Source organism: Rissa tridactyla, chromosome 1 (assembly GCF_028500815.1).
Source record: "Rissa tridactyla isolate bRisTri1 chromosome 1, bRisTri1.patW.cur.20221130, whole genome shotgun sequence".
NCBI classification, from domain to species: Eukaryota; Metazoa; Chordata; class Aves; order Charadriiformes; family Laridae; genus Rissa; species Rissa tridactyla.
The window spans coordinates 211,088,839-211,105,238 of record NC_071466.1 but is presented as its reverse complement, the minus strand read 5'-3'; the positions used below and the strand labels follow the sequence as shown (position 1 = coordinate 211,105,238).

Here is a 16,400-nt window from a genome sequence, read left to right as displayed (position 1 = left end):
GAGTGACACAGTGAGGGATCCAGGACATTCGCATACACACACATTTAAGCTGAATCCCATACAGCATATACAGGAGTGGGGGTGCAAGAATTGCACAGCTGCTAGCTTGTACATTACCTGAATCTTGGACAAAATGCCTGTGTCCAGCCATCCCAGGGATTTCCAAGGCAGACTTAGGAAAGTCTAACAGCTCACCAGCTGCTGCTGAAATCTGTGTTCAACAAAAGGCTAAGAAAGTAACAGAATCTCTTACTAGGTCCTGACTTGACATTGAACAAGGTAACAAGACAGGCAGGATCCAAGGAGTCTCCTTTATTCAAGCGATTCCTTGAGGCCCAGCCTCTCCAACAGGGAAAGTAATTATAAAGCTTTCAGTGGCAAAAACCATTAACCTCGCAGTCGCCAAAAACCTAGTTTCATTTAGCACATGAGATTTTTTCATACCTTTCTAAAACCTTTACACAATCTGTGTATCAGCAAGTACAGATTACTGTTTTTATTTTCATACAGCAAAGTAAATATAACCCTGACAGTTAGGAGTGAAATAAAGAAACAATTGCAAATTTTGAATAGTGATGGTTATTTCCCTACTCCCCCCAATATTTGCATGTATCGTCCAAATGCTCAGTAGATCAAAACCCTGACAGAAATACACACTGTGGGCCAGATCTTTCAGCAGGTATGTCAGCATGCTCTGAACAACTCTTCATACATAATTACGCTGCCAAATACTTGATGAAAAGAATTGAGTGGATGTCAGCATATGCTTCGTGTAAAACAGACAAGAGGGCCTTTGTCAGACAAGAATTAAATTAAGACTCACTACAGGAATGGAATCATACGGTTTAAAAGAAGACCACACTACAAACACATGTGCAGGCCTGAAAGCAGGGGTAAAAAGCATGAGAAATGTCAGCTGAGGTCTGCTCCTTACAAGGAAGGAGATTCAACAGCAAAGGATACTAATATCCATTGCATCCAGAGAACCGGTTTTATAGGAACTGGCAGGCTTGCTGCTCCAAAGCAGCTGCTGGAATATTTAGCTTGAAAGGCGGACTATTCCTTGTGTGTCTTTTAGCTGTACTGCTAAACCGCTCTGCTGACACAGCAGCAGTGCCAACCGACAACGTGTTTCATAGGGGACCGGAGTGCCTTCGGGCTGAACGAGTGCCTGGCAAAAACTGCGCATGGTTTATACGGCACACAGAACGGCAGACCACAGCCCTGTACTGATGCCAGAGGTGCCTGGAAGCTGCCATGTAATTTTTGAGGCCACAGCTCAGCACGTTCGCATCAGCAGGGTGGTTGTACACGAGCCATTTTCAGTGGTGGCTATTTTGTCGTAAAGAAAGACAAAGAAGGAAGCAGTCAGCAAGAGACAGAAACCCGTGCAGTCAGGAGAGCAGCAAATGACTCACAGACTGTAGAGATGCACGCCAGACTAGTCCATGCTAGTCAGAGCTGGGTATTATGGATAATAACTCCAACGGCCTGCATTATACAGATACCAGGTCTGCAGCCTACAGATCTGCCAGTTTTCTTGCTAGATACTGAAAAAAAGCATACATCTAATCACTGACCAGCAGTAATTCCATTTCCTGCTTCAATCTTCTGTTACAGTTTCCTCTGGTCCAAGAGACTTAAAATATATAAATTAATAATACCTGATTTTTTGCTGCAACAGGGGAGCAAAATAACTGATAAATTGAAACTTAAAAAATCCCCAAACAACGAGAATGCAAAAAATTGAAGTTCACCAACTGAAAATAATTTCCAAAGCAATGATTCAGCTTAGTGTGTGATTTTACACACACACAGAGACACAGGTTTTCCAGATATTAGAACAAAAGATGTGCTCAGCTTTCCTTTGAAAAGCCCATCACTCAAGTAGGTATCTAACAAACTAAGAGACAACTGTAGTCTGATATAATATGGCAATTTCTATCTAACACAAAATCTCGCTGGCACTGAGGCTGAAGCCACACATTTTTAAGGAAAGCTACCAGACTTTTCCTGGTGTGAATATTTAACATTTGAGGCAAGCGAGAGAATTTTGAGTTTAGAAGTTACTCCATCAGAAGCACACACTGTTCTCTTAAACACTGTTTTAAATTAGGGGTAACAGCTTCTAAGATTGCTCACAAAATCTCCAAACCCTCAAGCAAAGCAAGAAGAACGCAATCAGAAAAGCTGTGGGCAAACGGGATCACCAGTCTGGTTTCCAAGTGAGAATAGCCTGTTAAGAAAGACAGAACCACATTTCCATGTGGAAAAATCTGAAATTATTATTACTAAATACAACATCTCAGATTTTTCCCCCATATTTCATTTACAATAATACACATATATTCATCTCTGCTTGTTCCATTAGATAACAACAGGTAGCAGAGCCAAAGTCACATTCTTGTTCAACGTTGCTTGGGATTTGAGTCTCTCAGGTTCCCCCAGAGAGGGAAGCAGCAGCGCTGAGACCACAGGGAAACAGGCAGGTGTGTGCCAGGTGGGAGAGGAACAGGAAATACCTGCATGTGGCTCTCAGACCCATCTTCTTCATAGGCCTCAAAATATCCACAAGGTAAACAAAATTCCTATACAAATCCAAACTGGGAAGGGAGGAGGGAAAGACTCAAGTATTAGGATGTTCCAATTTGAAAGCGTCATTAAGAATTTTAATTCCGAGCTAATTACATTGGGGGGAGCGGTTAAAATCAAGCAAAGAGGATCCGTTTTATATGGCACCTAGATGGCAAGAGAGAGAAGGATTTATTCTACCACACTGAAATATTTTATATTCCTCGTCGTCGTCGCAGTGTTGAGTAAAGTGAAGTGTTGCTGCTTCTTCCTTGTATCATTCTCTGCTATGGCACCCTCTGCCATCCAAATTCCCACTCCCTCTCACACCTTTACAAAATGTCAGTGCAGTGACTTTCTAGGAATTTGGGCCAAGTTCAAGAATCCCCATCTGCTCCCGCTGGAGAGGAATGAGATCAGACTGCAAATGCACGGCAGACTCCTAGCAAGGAGACATGCGAGCGCAATTTCGACACGTATGAAAGTCAGTCCTAGGTTTCTTCATTCAAATTAAAAACTTTAGACTCACCTCTGTCTCTCTGTAATGAAGCATTCATATATTCAGTTCATCATCCATTTAGGTTAAGTGCATGTATAGGCAAGCACTCTCAAGACACTTCATTAATCTACATTTATCTTACAGATGTTTAGAACTGTAGACATGCATGCACAAGATGAGTTTTTCAAGACTTAAAAGCAATTAGGTCTTGAGAAAAGTGGCTTTGGTAGCACATGTTCTCATAGGTATTTAAATAAATTCAAATGAAATATATGTTTAAATCAGCACAAGATTTCTCATTAGACACCAGCATTTTTTCCGGTTTTAAGAGCTTTTTTGAATTGCTTTGCACTGCGTACTTAGCAGCATGCACTTATGCAGGCAGTCAGCTTGCAGGGTGGTTCCTCCTGACAAACCTACATACACACCCCATGGGTTCAAAAATGGAATTTAAAATACTTTATTTATTATAGACAAATATATTATTATATAATATTTGTACCTATTTCTGTAGGTAGCACTACAGAAATATATATACAAAAGATGCGCTTCATATCAAAAGATCAGTATTGCAAGTGACTTGCAGGAACAAACAGCTGAAATAGAGCCAACGACTGAAGAGCAGAGCACTGCACCCACTCTGATGAAGTGCTGGAGCAAACCTGGGTCAGCAGCTCCCCGACTGCTTGGAAGGAAGCACCCAGAACAGAGAGAGGCCATAACAGTAGAAAAGAAAGAAAGAATACACCACAGCTTCTGGGCTACTCACAGTCACTTCCTCATTTATGCTCTGAAGCACATACATCCTGAGTCACTTTCTGGAGATGTTTCTCCCCTGACTGGTTATCACGTTAGCCCAGGGCTAAAGTAAGGAGCAAAGGTCTGTGTTCATACACTGAACACTTCCCAGTTTACCTTCAGGGCACTCTGTAGAGCTGAGATCAAACTTCCTTATTTTGTAAGATGGGGAACATTAAAAAAAAAATTAAAAAAACAAAACAAACAGAAATCAAGCTACTTGCCCAAAGCTATATGAGAATTTAGATAGAACTAGCAACTAAAGGTGGATCATGCAAATCCCAGCTGAGCTCTGTAAGATCAGTCCTTCTGCATTTGACCACCTATTACACTTCCAGACGTGGAGTAATTTCAAATCCTGCCTACTTAAACTCTAACAGAAGACTCTTGAATTTTCCATCACTTGAAAAAGACAGTTCTAGCCCTGGCAGAGAATATTAGGCTTCCATATAATCCCAAGTGTCTGTCTTGCTTCCATCTATTTATTTTCCTTTTAAGTCCATTTGTGGACTTAAAAGGAGAATAAATAGTCCATTTCTTGGCCAAGTCCATTTTTTGGCCACAAATGTGGCCAAGAAAAAACAATGTGATTACATTCTGCATGTGGATAAAGCCTGAAGCTTGCTGTTTTAAAATATACATGCAAACATACAGATAGAAATGTACATACACATATATAAACACACATACATAGATCCTTTGTTAATAATCAGAACACATCTTGATGATTCACCTCTATTTGATTTTTTTACAGTGACTCTGGTAAAAAGCAATCCCCAAATGCTCAAACTATTAAGAAACTATGTGAAAAAACAAAGTCTGATTGGCAGACTAAAGTTGTAGGCTGAATAAGACATAAGCCTGTTTAGCATTAATGCCAGAAGATTCCATCTCGCTCTGAAAATCTGACATATCATTTACTTTATCAGCTCTAAATCAACTATTCATTTAATTTACATTAAAAATAGAAAATTAGAAATTAATATAAGTTATTTAGAACTGAAGTCATGCAAAGACAGCACTTGTTTTTTTAACAGATTTTAGGTTTGGAAGTGAGTATTACTGCATGCTGCTGAATTGGCTACAACAGTCCACAAGGCCAGCACTAGAAGTCTGTCGATATAACCGTTAAGATTTCATTTACTAGGAGTTGATTAACTGAAGGCTTCCTTTTCCACTAATTGAACAGCACAAACTGCCTCCAAGTATTTTGAGTTTAGATCTGAGCGTACGAGCAAGGAATGACTATCTTAAGCACCATCTAGAATTACAATTTCACAGATCCAGGAAATTAAACTTTTTTTTAAATTGGGAAAAGAAAAAAAAAGGCAAGATAGTGCTTCACCCAGTCAAAAAGTCACTGCAACTCAGATTAACTTAGAATTCATGAAACTTTAGTCAAGAAAGTAAAAATGAAAGTGTGACCCTTAAAAAGTAAGGTCAGATGTTTCATTAATTTCCTCTTACATTTTTGTGAAGCACATGGTCCAAGGTCACAGAAAATTCTACCACAAGTCACAAATATGCCACCAGTAGAGATCCAAGAGTTTCACTTCCAAGCTAGAGACAATTAACAACAAAACAGAAGCCACCACTCCAGCACCAAGCCGAACGAAGTGAGCCAGAGGTCTTCATCAGCAATCCCATTTAATAGAAATGACAATACAGAGAGACAGCTCTGCAGCCAAAGCCTGTGGTTGGCCCAGCTCCCGGTCCATTGGGGCAATTAACTCCAGCAGAACGATGTTACAGTTGCTCATACCCCCTACTCACTGCAGGAGACTTGCTAACATTTGTATTTACTACTGTAGATCAATGCCAATAACTTCACAGTCCTTCCCTACTGGAAAGTACCACCCTGCTCTACCTTTAACCTTCCGCACTTTCCCACAGTATTAAGGACACGCCTCTTGTTCCAAGAACTCCATCTAAGCCCATTTTAATCACGCACATGGAGGCTTTCTTCCCTTCCAATATTTTTAGTGAACATAACATTAGAAAAGGCTGAAAAACTTTCCTTTCTCAATCTCGACAAAGCCTTTTTCCACTAAGTACTTGTAACAGGGCTGCTGCACAGCACCATTACTGGAAACAGGGGTTTTATATTGGAAACGGTGATGTAACCTTAAACGCAGCACCAAACTGCATGAAAACCCTGTCATGCTTCTGGAAAGAAATTGCTTTTAAAGCCTAACAGGCTCTATCATCATCATAAAATGCAGGCACTACTGCTGCATGCTCTCAAAAAACTTCATTAAATGGAGCTGGGCACAGCAGCAATGAACTGCAGTCTCCCCTGACTTTGTACAGTACGTGGGCTCATTACTACCACCAGCTGTGACCATCTCCAGGTTAACAAGGAAGGGGGAAGATAAAAATCTGCACTAAATTAGAATCTAGTTTTGTGATCACAAAAAGAAAAAGGGAACAAAATCAGTTTGAATAGAAGCCAGCACTGGCGGGTTACTCTCACTACCTGGCCATTGTACACTAGTTATTCTTTGCGTAGCATTAACACCTACCCATTTCTCCAAACCAGGGACTCTCATTATCATCTTTATTCCTTTGTTGTTATCAAACCAGCCTTCCTCTGGGGAAGGTTTATCAGCTGCAATAAACACTGGCCACTGTACTTGGCCTAAAATTTGGAAATTTTGAAATTAAGACAGTAAATCATCACTATCCTCTGCACATAAGAGACAAGTCCAGATGTGGCATAGATATAATGATACTATTTTATTAAATCAGTAAAAGAACACTGAAGAGACGTGAACAAGTCTTGCCCTTAGTGAACATCTGAAAGTTAATAACCCTAGGTTAATAACCCTGACAAGGACTGCTGTTACAATAACAAAGATCTCCAGGAATTTAACACAGGGTAAATTTTATCATTAAAACTATACTTACACCTAAAGTGCTCTGGATTATTTAAGATTTGTATAAGTGGGAGCCAGGAGACCTCATCTAATCAGGAATATGCTGTAATAGCCTCTGATTCAGAGGCCATCAATTTACTTTGTGTTCACAGACTATGTACCACATACCATAAAAATAAATAATAAAAGGAGGTAAAAGGAAAGAGCTGATGTGGCAAAAGACTCAAGCCGTAGCAAAGAAGGAAGGGGGGTAGAGGGGTGGAACAGAACTGGAAAAAAAAAAAAAAGAAAAAAGATGTTTTAAAGACAAACTATCATCTGCATATGCACAGTTCTGAAATTATAACTTCCAACTTCCCTATCACATTACTGTGCACTGCAGATGAAACAACGCAATGGAGAATAACAGGACCATGTTGCCTCTTTTGAAAGGAAAACTCTACCATCATGGAAAGCTAATAAAGAAAATAAAAGCAACAGGCAAGACTAAGAAAGCAGAGAATAAAAAGTAATAGTATCGACTCAAGTAGCTCATTTTTTATTCATGGATATTCTTTCCAATGGATATCATCAAAGCATTTTATGCTTAATAGGTGCCATCACTGTGCAAATGTTTCCTAAAATAAAGACCAATTTATTCTTAAGTACAGAAAAAAAAAACTTTAATAAGGCATTAAATGGCTTCATTCCCCCACCCAAAGCCTGCATAGAAGGGCATATGTGAGAAACAGCATGAATATGCACAATTGCTTTACAAAAATGTCATCATAGGAAATAGCCATATGCAGTATTCAAGAACCAAAATGAAGTGTGGACCATGTGAAACAAATGAAAACTTATACTCAGTTAAAATCCCTTTGTTGTTGAAGCAATTTAATAGAAGGTGGGTGCTATAGATGTTGAAATGTTCCATTGTTTTAAGTTACAAAGCAAATTAAAATACGTTTTCATTTGGTAACTCTGGTTGTCTGTCAGCGATGCCCGACTTCTCAGAGAAGGCATGTGTATTACTAACCACCTTTCAAAGGGCTTCAAAAGAAAAAAAAGAAAAAGAAAAGATGCATTCTGTGTCCTGAAACAGCAATTGAGAGCTTTATCCAAAGCCATTCTGTGAACTTCACTGAACAGCAGATGGTATACACATGGATTCTTCCCGCCTGGTCTAGACCCATCACCCCAGTTCACTGCAGTTGCTGAAGAGCTGCCACCCTCTGGAGGTGCAGCTCTGGCTCGGCTTCACTCTAAAAACATCTTTCTCGACGACCACAAAGGAAGACAGAGACAGTTCAGTTGGACAGGTAGTGCTAGACAAGATAAACACAGGTCTCTATAAACTCTTAAACCACCAGATGCTTATAGCACTGACATGACACAATATTGAAAACAGCACGTTAAAACTTTTGACAGTTAAAAGATGATGCTTTTTTCATAAATGTGTGATTCTCCCTCTTCCTCCGCTCCGTTTGCTCTTCTATCCATTCACTACAAAGTTTATAGAAGGACCAGTCAACAGCAGGACAGCCAGCTGACCTGTGCTGGTAGCCTGACAGCAGCCCTCTGTGTCCTTGAAGTTCTAGTACACAATAAGGCCTCTTCTCCCACACCTTAAAGTAATATATATTTTTTTTTAATTCTTTTTTTCCAGCCCAAGTTTTCTATTTTGGGTATAGCTCTAATACAATAAACATCTCTGTTGTGTCTCTAATCACCTAACATGCCAGAAAAATCACAGGGATTCACTGGATTTACCCTAAGACACTTGCCTTTGAAACACTTTATATTGCTATATTTAATTTCCAGCTTGCCCCCTCTGATCAACCGTATTAAATAAACATCAGATTTTGATCAGAAGTTTCTATTTCTTAATTAAACTTTGGTTTACATTTACAATGGTACTTTCTTATACATGTGAGACATGAGAAGCAGAATGATAACCTAAACTATGTACAGAATAATATGTTGCTGTTTTCTGTTATTCCCAGAAAAACATGCATAGGTTTCTTTCTTCTTTAAAAGAAAAATCAATATTCAATAATCAACGTGACTGGAAAAAAAACACAAAACAAAACCCTCAGTTGGATACACAAGTCCCAGTCTCAAGAGCCTTAGATGGAGCGAGCCCAGTTGCTTCCTACTTCTCTCCCTTCCTCTTCCGGCTTCTCATTTAAATATTTATGTTTTACAAACCAAGGTCTCTTTTTATTCCTTTTGCATAAATTGCTCTCCTCCTTCCCCAGTCTCCATAATAGAGAACGTTGTTTGTCAATAATTTTACTTCATAATCTTATTAGCAGCGTCTTCTTCCCTCTCCCATCAGTTAAGTTTTGTATTTTGATAGAAATGTCTTCAGATACCGCCTGGCAACAATTAGAGCAATCACATCCAGTTGGAACTGAAAATGGTATTTAATCTACTGTGATTTTGTTGATATCAAATATGCAGATTAATAGGAAAGGGCGGGGGGGGGGGGGGGAATTGCTGCAGCTTTGGAAGGATGTAACATACCTGATACTTATTTCCTTTATTTACTGAGCAAACATGCAAAGAACGGTCTGGTTTCCCCCAGCAATCCAAAAAGGCACGTGAGAGGGTCAGAGTGACCGAAAGAGGAGAGCGTGCAGGTCCGTCTCCTGCTCATGCATCCATCCATACGTGCGCTGCAGGATGCTGGCTGGAGATGACACAGGGAAGCACAGACTCAAAGAAACAGCCCTTCTGTTCCCCTCAGGGGTGTCATCCTTTAGTTAACTTTTGCATGGCTGCCCTAGGGCAAACGAGTATCAGACGACTAATAGTCTTCTGGGCAGCAGGGAGCCAGGAAGCAGGCGGTTAATGAAGCCTTCCAACTGGGACTCCAAAAGCCCAAAGGGCGCTGCAAAGAGTCACTGGGATAGGATGGGCAATCTTCTTTCAGAAACCAGAGCCACACTGGTGCGGCTGACCTACATTCTCCAAGCCAGCGTTGAAGGACTGGCCAAAACATGCATAAATAATGGGTCCATATCAACTGAATCTACAAGCATCCTGTGCAAGTGAGAACAAGTCATCTCCTCTCATATACTACTCCATCACCAGCCACAGATGCTAAATACAATCCCAAACCACATCTGTTTTAACTTGCATAAGGCCCTTTACAGACCAGACTGTGCCTTGCCAGAACCTCGTGTTAGATTGCCATTTATTGACTGGTGGTGAGAAATCCAAGATTTTAAATTATCAGCATAACCCTCACCTTTGAAATCTAATTCGAACCAGTTTTAAGACTTCCTTTTTATGACTAACTCCCTTTATCCAGGCATCTGCTAGATTTAAGAAAGAAATCATACCAAGCTTCAATTCTGAAACTTGTTTTTAACCAAGGTAGTCCTTCCTTGAAAGACCACAAAGGTTCTTCATGATCTGCACATCTAAATATCTTCTTGCATAGCTAGGGGCAACTTCTACATATTCAAAGCTTGCAGTCTGTTGGTTTCAATGTTTTACATCAAGAGCAAAGTACACACAGGCTCAAAATAATCCCATGCTTCCATTTTTCATTTTGGCTAAAAAGGAGTCAACAAGACACATCAGAGGAGAAAACACTGGTGTTGATTTGTATTCTAGAAATGAAAAGATGCTAAAAACTAAGATTATTTAAGCAGAAATCTTGATTGTTAAAAATATCTGTAGCATTTTCTGTGTTTCAGTTATTCTCCGTAGAAGGGTTGCTGTAACAGGAACACTTTGTTTGCTAAGAGGCTGATAAATTACACCACTACTTAGTCACATACAACACACACTTATTCAAATTCTTTATTACAGATGGAAAATGACTCAGTTCTAATGTTCTAAGCGAACACATTTTCAGCTGTTTTTCCTATCAAGGTTGCATTGAGAGACATAAGTGAAGGCAGAGTAAGTTCACAAAACTATCAAAGCAAAACTGATTTTATTTACTTAGATAAAATCACCTGAAGCAAGCTGAGCACAAAGTGGAACAGTCATTTTGTTTATAATTCAAATTTATAAAATTAATTATTATCTAAAGTTAACAATTTGATTATTTTTGGTCCTGATTCCAAACTTTAGAACTAGTAGAGTTATCCTTTTCTATCTAAATCATATTCCTGACTCTTCATCACTTTCTCAGCTTTGGAATAACTACTTATTGAATTGAAATAACTAGTTATAGAATTCACTGAATAAAATTAAAAAAAAATAAATCAAGAAAATATCTCTGAATTTGACAAGAAAGACTACTGCCAGCTTTGCTTGTTTCTCAAAAAGAACCTGGTTCCAACCTCTTCACCAATAAATTTCAACAGGTTGCCAATGTTCGGGGTGGGGGGGAAGCCATAAGGTACTTAGATCAGGCAGGCAGGGGAGGTTAAGTTAGACTGAATACTTCATTATGGCTAAACTACACATTTATTTTGAACTTACTTGTAAGTTTCCCCCATTACTTTTATGTATTTCTAATACAGTGTAAATTAATGTTTCGATCTAAACAATCCTAAAGACTTACATCCACATTCAATAAAATACTCGAAGAAGATCTCAAAGTGGTAAAACTGAAATCGTGGGGCATTCCATCTTGAAACACGTCTTTGCCAATCTCGGATTTACAGTTAGTGTTTAATTCTTTATCCCCAGTAGAGAATCTAAAGTACACTCCTCTCACCTCATCCTGAACAAGACTCATTCTTGTATCACAACACTAGCAGGATGCTTGTACAATAAGACAAAGGCAGAAGTGTAGTGGATGTTTCCATACCTCACTGAGCTACCAGTTAAAAAGCAGAGAAGCGAAGACCTCAGCAGTGCTGCTTCACCACATACCAGGCACCCACAGCAGGATCAGATTCATGTCAGATTTATGTTCGCTAGAAAGTATTAAGGCTCTGCTCACCTGCGTTATTCTTCCCTGGAGAATCGGAAAACAATTCTTCGAGAGGCAAACTGCCCTAAGAGCTAAATTCTTCCTTTTCTTCCTGCTACAGCCCAGCTACCTGCGTTTGGGCGATGGTTGCTGCAGGTATAGGATGGCCGCTCTCTCCTGCCTACCTTCTATCCTCACCTTTACTGGCAACAACAGAAGACACCTGGCTGCTAGATCACTAGATCAGATAGCAGAAACTCTCCTAATTGCCCTGCAGCAGCTGCCACCTGCTTTTCCCACCTCCCTACATCAGCTCTGCTCTGGGGGGTTGGCACAGCAGTCAGTGATAGCACAGGGGATGCAAGAGTTACGCAGCTCCAAGCTTGGGAGGTTTCTGTGTCTAGAACAGTCCTGCACAGAGACGTGGAACCACCTTGTAGTCTCGGCCTCTGTTGGCTAAAAAACTAGAAAGATTGTGTGCTTTTGTGTACACATCAGAATAAAAGGGGGCAGAGATGGTCAAAAAGATACGGCTGCATAAGTGACTGTAGGAGGTTTTGGCGCAAATGCAGGAGAGCCGGAGGACATGCCAGAGGCTTGTGAAGCACAGCAGATGGATGGCCAAGACAGGCGTATAGCAATGAGAGCAAGGATAACAGCACTGTAACAGAGAAACCTGAACCAGTTTAATTGGGTCCTTCTCCTTATAAAATAGTTATAGAAAGAAATGTGAGATTACAGAACCAGCTGAAACTGCCACGTTAGTAAAATACAGGAAACCACTGATCTCAGTAAGAGTCATTTACTGAATGTGTATAGAGAACAGAGTCTGTGGGGCTAAAATATCATATTATTTCTCATTAAATTTTTTTAAACCTGTATGGTTCCTTGTAAAAGTAGTCAAACACAGCAACTGGAGAGAGCCCACACTCAAATGATTCTGCAGTGATCGTGAAATTTCGCTGAAATTCTGGAGGCAGAAGATACCAAAGCTTTTCCTGCATAAATGCAAGGCTGACTATTTTAAAAAGCTTTTCACAACCTGCCAAAATAACTTAAAACAATACCACACCATCTCAAAAAACAGAGGTAACATAAGGAGTTCAGAGAAAAAACTCAGAAGCATATAAATTATTATTTTTTTCTTCACATGAATGACTGTGCAACTGAGGTCCCTTCAAACTTAAGCATCAGTAGCAGATTAGCCAGCAGCACAGAAAGGCAAAAAGCAAAACCAGAATACCAAAGGAGAGACAGAATTTGCTTTAAATGGTCTACAATAGATCCTGGCACATCTCTGACTCAAGAAAAAAATTGAAAAAAACTGAAAAGACACTTACCACAGGATTTTGCAAATATGGGTTGATGCTCGCATACCGCCCAGCGTTACATGCAGTTGCAAAAATTCACTCTGTCTCATGAGATCACATGCATACACCCTAAGTTATAAATTTATGAAAGCTTTTGCCAAAGCCAGTCAGACGTTTTCCTTTATTTCCACAGCTGCTGAAAAGTATTATCGCATCCATACTCTATCACGTCCAAATTTTCCTTTGGACAGGATTTTGAAGTGATCCACAATTCCTATTTAAAGCTTGAGCTGGAATGGATGTTTAACTCATTTCACAAAGAGTTTGGTTATATATCTCCCTTTATGAAAAATTTAAATTGTCTGGCTAAGAAGCAGTGTCTTTTTACCCCAAGATGCTACTCCAGCAGCAGTTAAGTAAATAACACAGAACAAAAACAGGGAAAGAAACCCAAGTGTTTTGTAACTGACACAGAAGAGGGTTTTGGTTTGTTTTCATAAAGTTCAAACAGAAGACGGTTTATGACTTAACTAAAATGAGTGCAAAAGGGTTTGGAGAAGGAAGGTTTCTATTAAAGAGATCTGAACTGGTTCAACAGTAATTTGAGCTCCATATGAGCTCACTTTTTGCTGTGCCACAGTCAGCAGCGAAGCAAAAACTTCAAAAAACACAGGAGGGAGCTGATGACAGATGAGAGGGCAAGAGGCAATGCAGGGGCAATCTCTGAAATAATTACTAGCACTATATTACAGCCTGCCATGAGAGCGCCTTTCCCACATTTTTAAAGCTGCAAACGTAAACAGCACTTAAAAGGAAATTTAACTTGAGTGGTGAACCAGGAAACGAAAAAGATGAGCTGGAAGAAAATGACGGATTTTCCTGTGCCCAAGGAGCTGCCCTGGGAAGTCCTGGCTCTCAACAGAGAATCCCACTTCACGGTCACCAGGGCTGTCTATCTGTAGAAGTGGGATTTCAGGATGATGATTCTTTTCCCCCATCTTTTGCTGGCTATCACGAGAGGCTGCTATCAGCTGTGACAAATCTGACAGCATCTGCAATTTATGGGAAAAGGCCAACCACGAAGCAAGCTCAGGCCAGGCTCAGTGATGGGTAACGCTGCCTGGAGTTCACCCCTGGCCGCCAGTACCCACACTGTGCAAGGACAACCCGAGCACAGTCACATCGGTTCCTGCAGCAGGTGGTGTGGGTGACCCTTTGGAGAAAGGGTCATCAAGAGGATGGCCTGGGGAGAGTCACGCCAAACCTGCAGCCAACAGGAGTCCCAGCTCATGCCAGCGTCAGGGCCACACTTAAAGCTCGGTGCAGATGCTGCCCCTGCGCTCTCCCGTCATGCAGTACAGGATGGCGCCTGGGGACCCCTGTGACTCCAGCTCTGACAGCTGGGCTCTGGAAATACACAGTAAGGTGTGGTCTACCTGATGGGGATCTAACAAGACACCACTTCATCTCAGGCAAGTCTCCCTTCTGACAGCTTAACGTTTCACCCGCAGATCTGCACGTAATCAGCTCAGTGCTAGGATCCGCAGTTAAACCTCACTGGCTGAGCCTGAAGATTAGAGATAAACGTGAGGGTTTTTTTACAAGAAGTAAAGCAAGGCAGTTAGAGTTGTTCTTTCCCTCCTCATAACTCATTGCTGTAACTGCACCCAAAGGACACCCACTTCCAGGCAGCACTGATACCAGTTCACTCCCTTCTGGAGAGGTGGGCAGGCTGTTACTGGTCTCCAGCAGAAGTAGCTGAAAACTACCAAAACCCTGGCACAGGTTTGGACCAGGGAGGTTCGTTCCTCCTGGGGAAGGCAAGACGAGCCACCATCTGTGTTGGCAGCCCAGCTGCCCAATACCCGCTCAGACGGTTTAAATCCTGACTTAGTAGGTTGAGCAGCACTTGCAAAAAGACCTCGCACCAAAGGGATCCGGGTTAATGGTAGAGGAGGAGAAAAGGCACAGGCTTTGCTGAACAAGAATTTTCCTCTCCAAGAACTCTGCAGGTGGCATCCCATGTATTGCGGTAAATCCAGACAACCCTGGGCAGACCTTACAAGCGAAGTCAACAGGAGTCCTGCTGGGGGTTTCATACTTTGTATATACAAAGGCAATTTTAAATATGGACCCTAAAGGTGACGGTTTAGGACACCAATGCAAACACGCAAATGTAGGGAACCTGAATAACCAAGATTTCTTTGCATATAGGGACCTGCTAGCCAATTTATTATTTTTTTTGCTTCTCTGCGGAATGCAAATGTAAATGGAACCATAAGTATTTTTGATAACAAGTAATGATGCCTTAGGAGAGCCTGTCTGATTTTTCTTTATTATATGGGCAAGAGGCCAGACAGAGCATTTAGTTAATTAAAGTTTTATTGATAGTGGTAAGTATTACATTTCTGACATCCTTCATTTTTTTTACTCTCAGTAGGACATGGTCCTTAGCTTTCCTTTTATGTACAACAGCAACAAAAAAAGAAAAATAACTATGTAGCTTCCTGAAAGATCCAAATAAAAAGCTACTGCTAAAATAAATAAATAAAATAAAAACCAAATTCATCATTCTACATAGCCATCCCCTAGAAAGACTTGCATGCAGATGAAATGGGAAAGAACATTGCCTAGGCTGTTAAGGGGAAATGCTGTATTACCAATTTAAGTTTGGAATAAAAAAAGCAAAGGCAGGAAGTAGGAAAAAATAATGAGATCCTTATACTCTGCAAGTTGGCCAAATGTACCAACCCTTGTTATATTTGTTTGTCATGTGTTACGCGCTAGGCATGTTTGTGCACTGGGAAGAATACCAGATAAAACATGTGGTTATTTGCCTGCAGAGATAATACAGCTAGAACACAAGCTCAGGTCTGCAGCAGCTGTCCTTAATAAGCATTTCTTATTTAAGCAAAGATTGATCCTATATGATGTTATAGGCCACTGATAGAAAAGACTATCATAAAGCAAAGAAATTGCTTTACGATATAATCTTTGACTGTTTAAAAAAAAAAAAAATGAAAAACATAAGCAACGCCAACACACATATGCTGTGGGCTTATGAGTTTCATACTACTATGTCTAAGTTCCCACTTCATGTAAAACCAGCTTTTATCTTTCTGTGATACAACCCAGCAGTATGTTTAATTCAATAGTTAGTCTTTCAACTCCAAGGCCTGAAGCCAGTTTACAAATACATAACAATTTGAAATAACAAGAATTTCCTATCCGTTCTAATTTTCAAAACTTTGTGATGCACATGTCATTCAGTTACAGGAACAGCTCATTCATTTACAGAAAGCTTCTAGAAGGAAGTGATAAATTAACATTACACATTTATAGTTGTAACCAAATGAGGGGACAAAAATACATAGGGGTTTTTTTCCCTATCTTCAGCTTTACAAAATTTTCATGTGGTTTGTTGGTCAGAAAGTTAGCAAAAATGAAAGCGTATCTACTACTCCCCATCTCGGCTACCCACCAAATGA

The 16,400-nt window shown here is 40.3% G+C and overlaps 1 protein-coding gene across 7 annotated transcripts in view; it reads right to left on the bottom strand.

Moving 5' to 3' along the window:
• Positions 1-16,400, bottom strand: part of FAM107B (family with sequence similarity 107 member B) — a 62,043-nt gene that overhangs the window by 32,734 nt on the left and 12,909 nt on the right. Inside the window, exon 1 of one of the 7 annotated variants that reach the window (XM_054195058.1) lies at positions 12,943-13,552. The exons of the other annotated variants lie outside the window; for them this stretch is intronic. The gene's annotated coding sequence lies outside the window, so the exon portion shown is untranslated. Of the gene's footprint in view, positions 1-12,942; positions 13,553-16,400 lie in introns of those variants that run through there. 7 annotated transcript variants of the gene reach the window in all.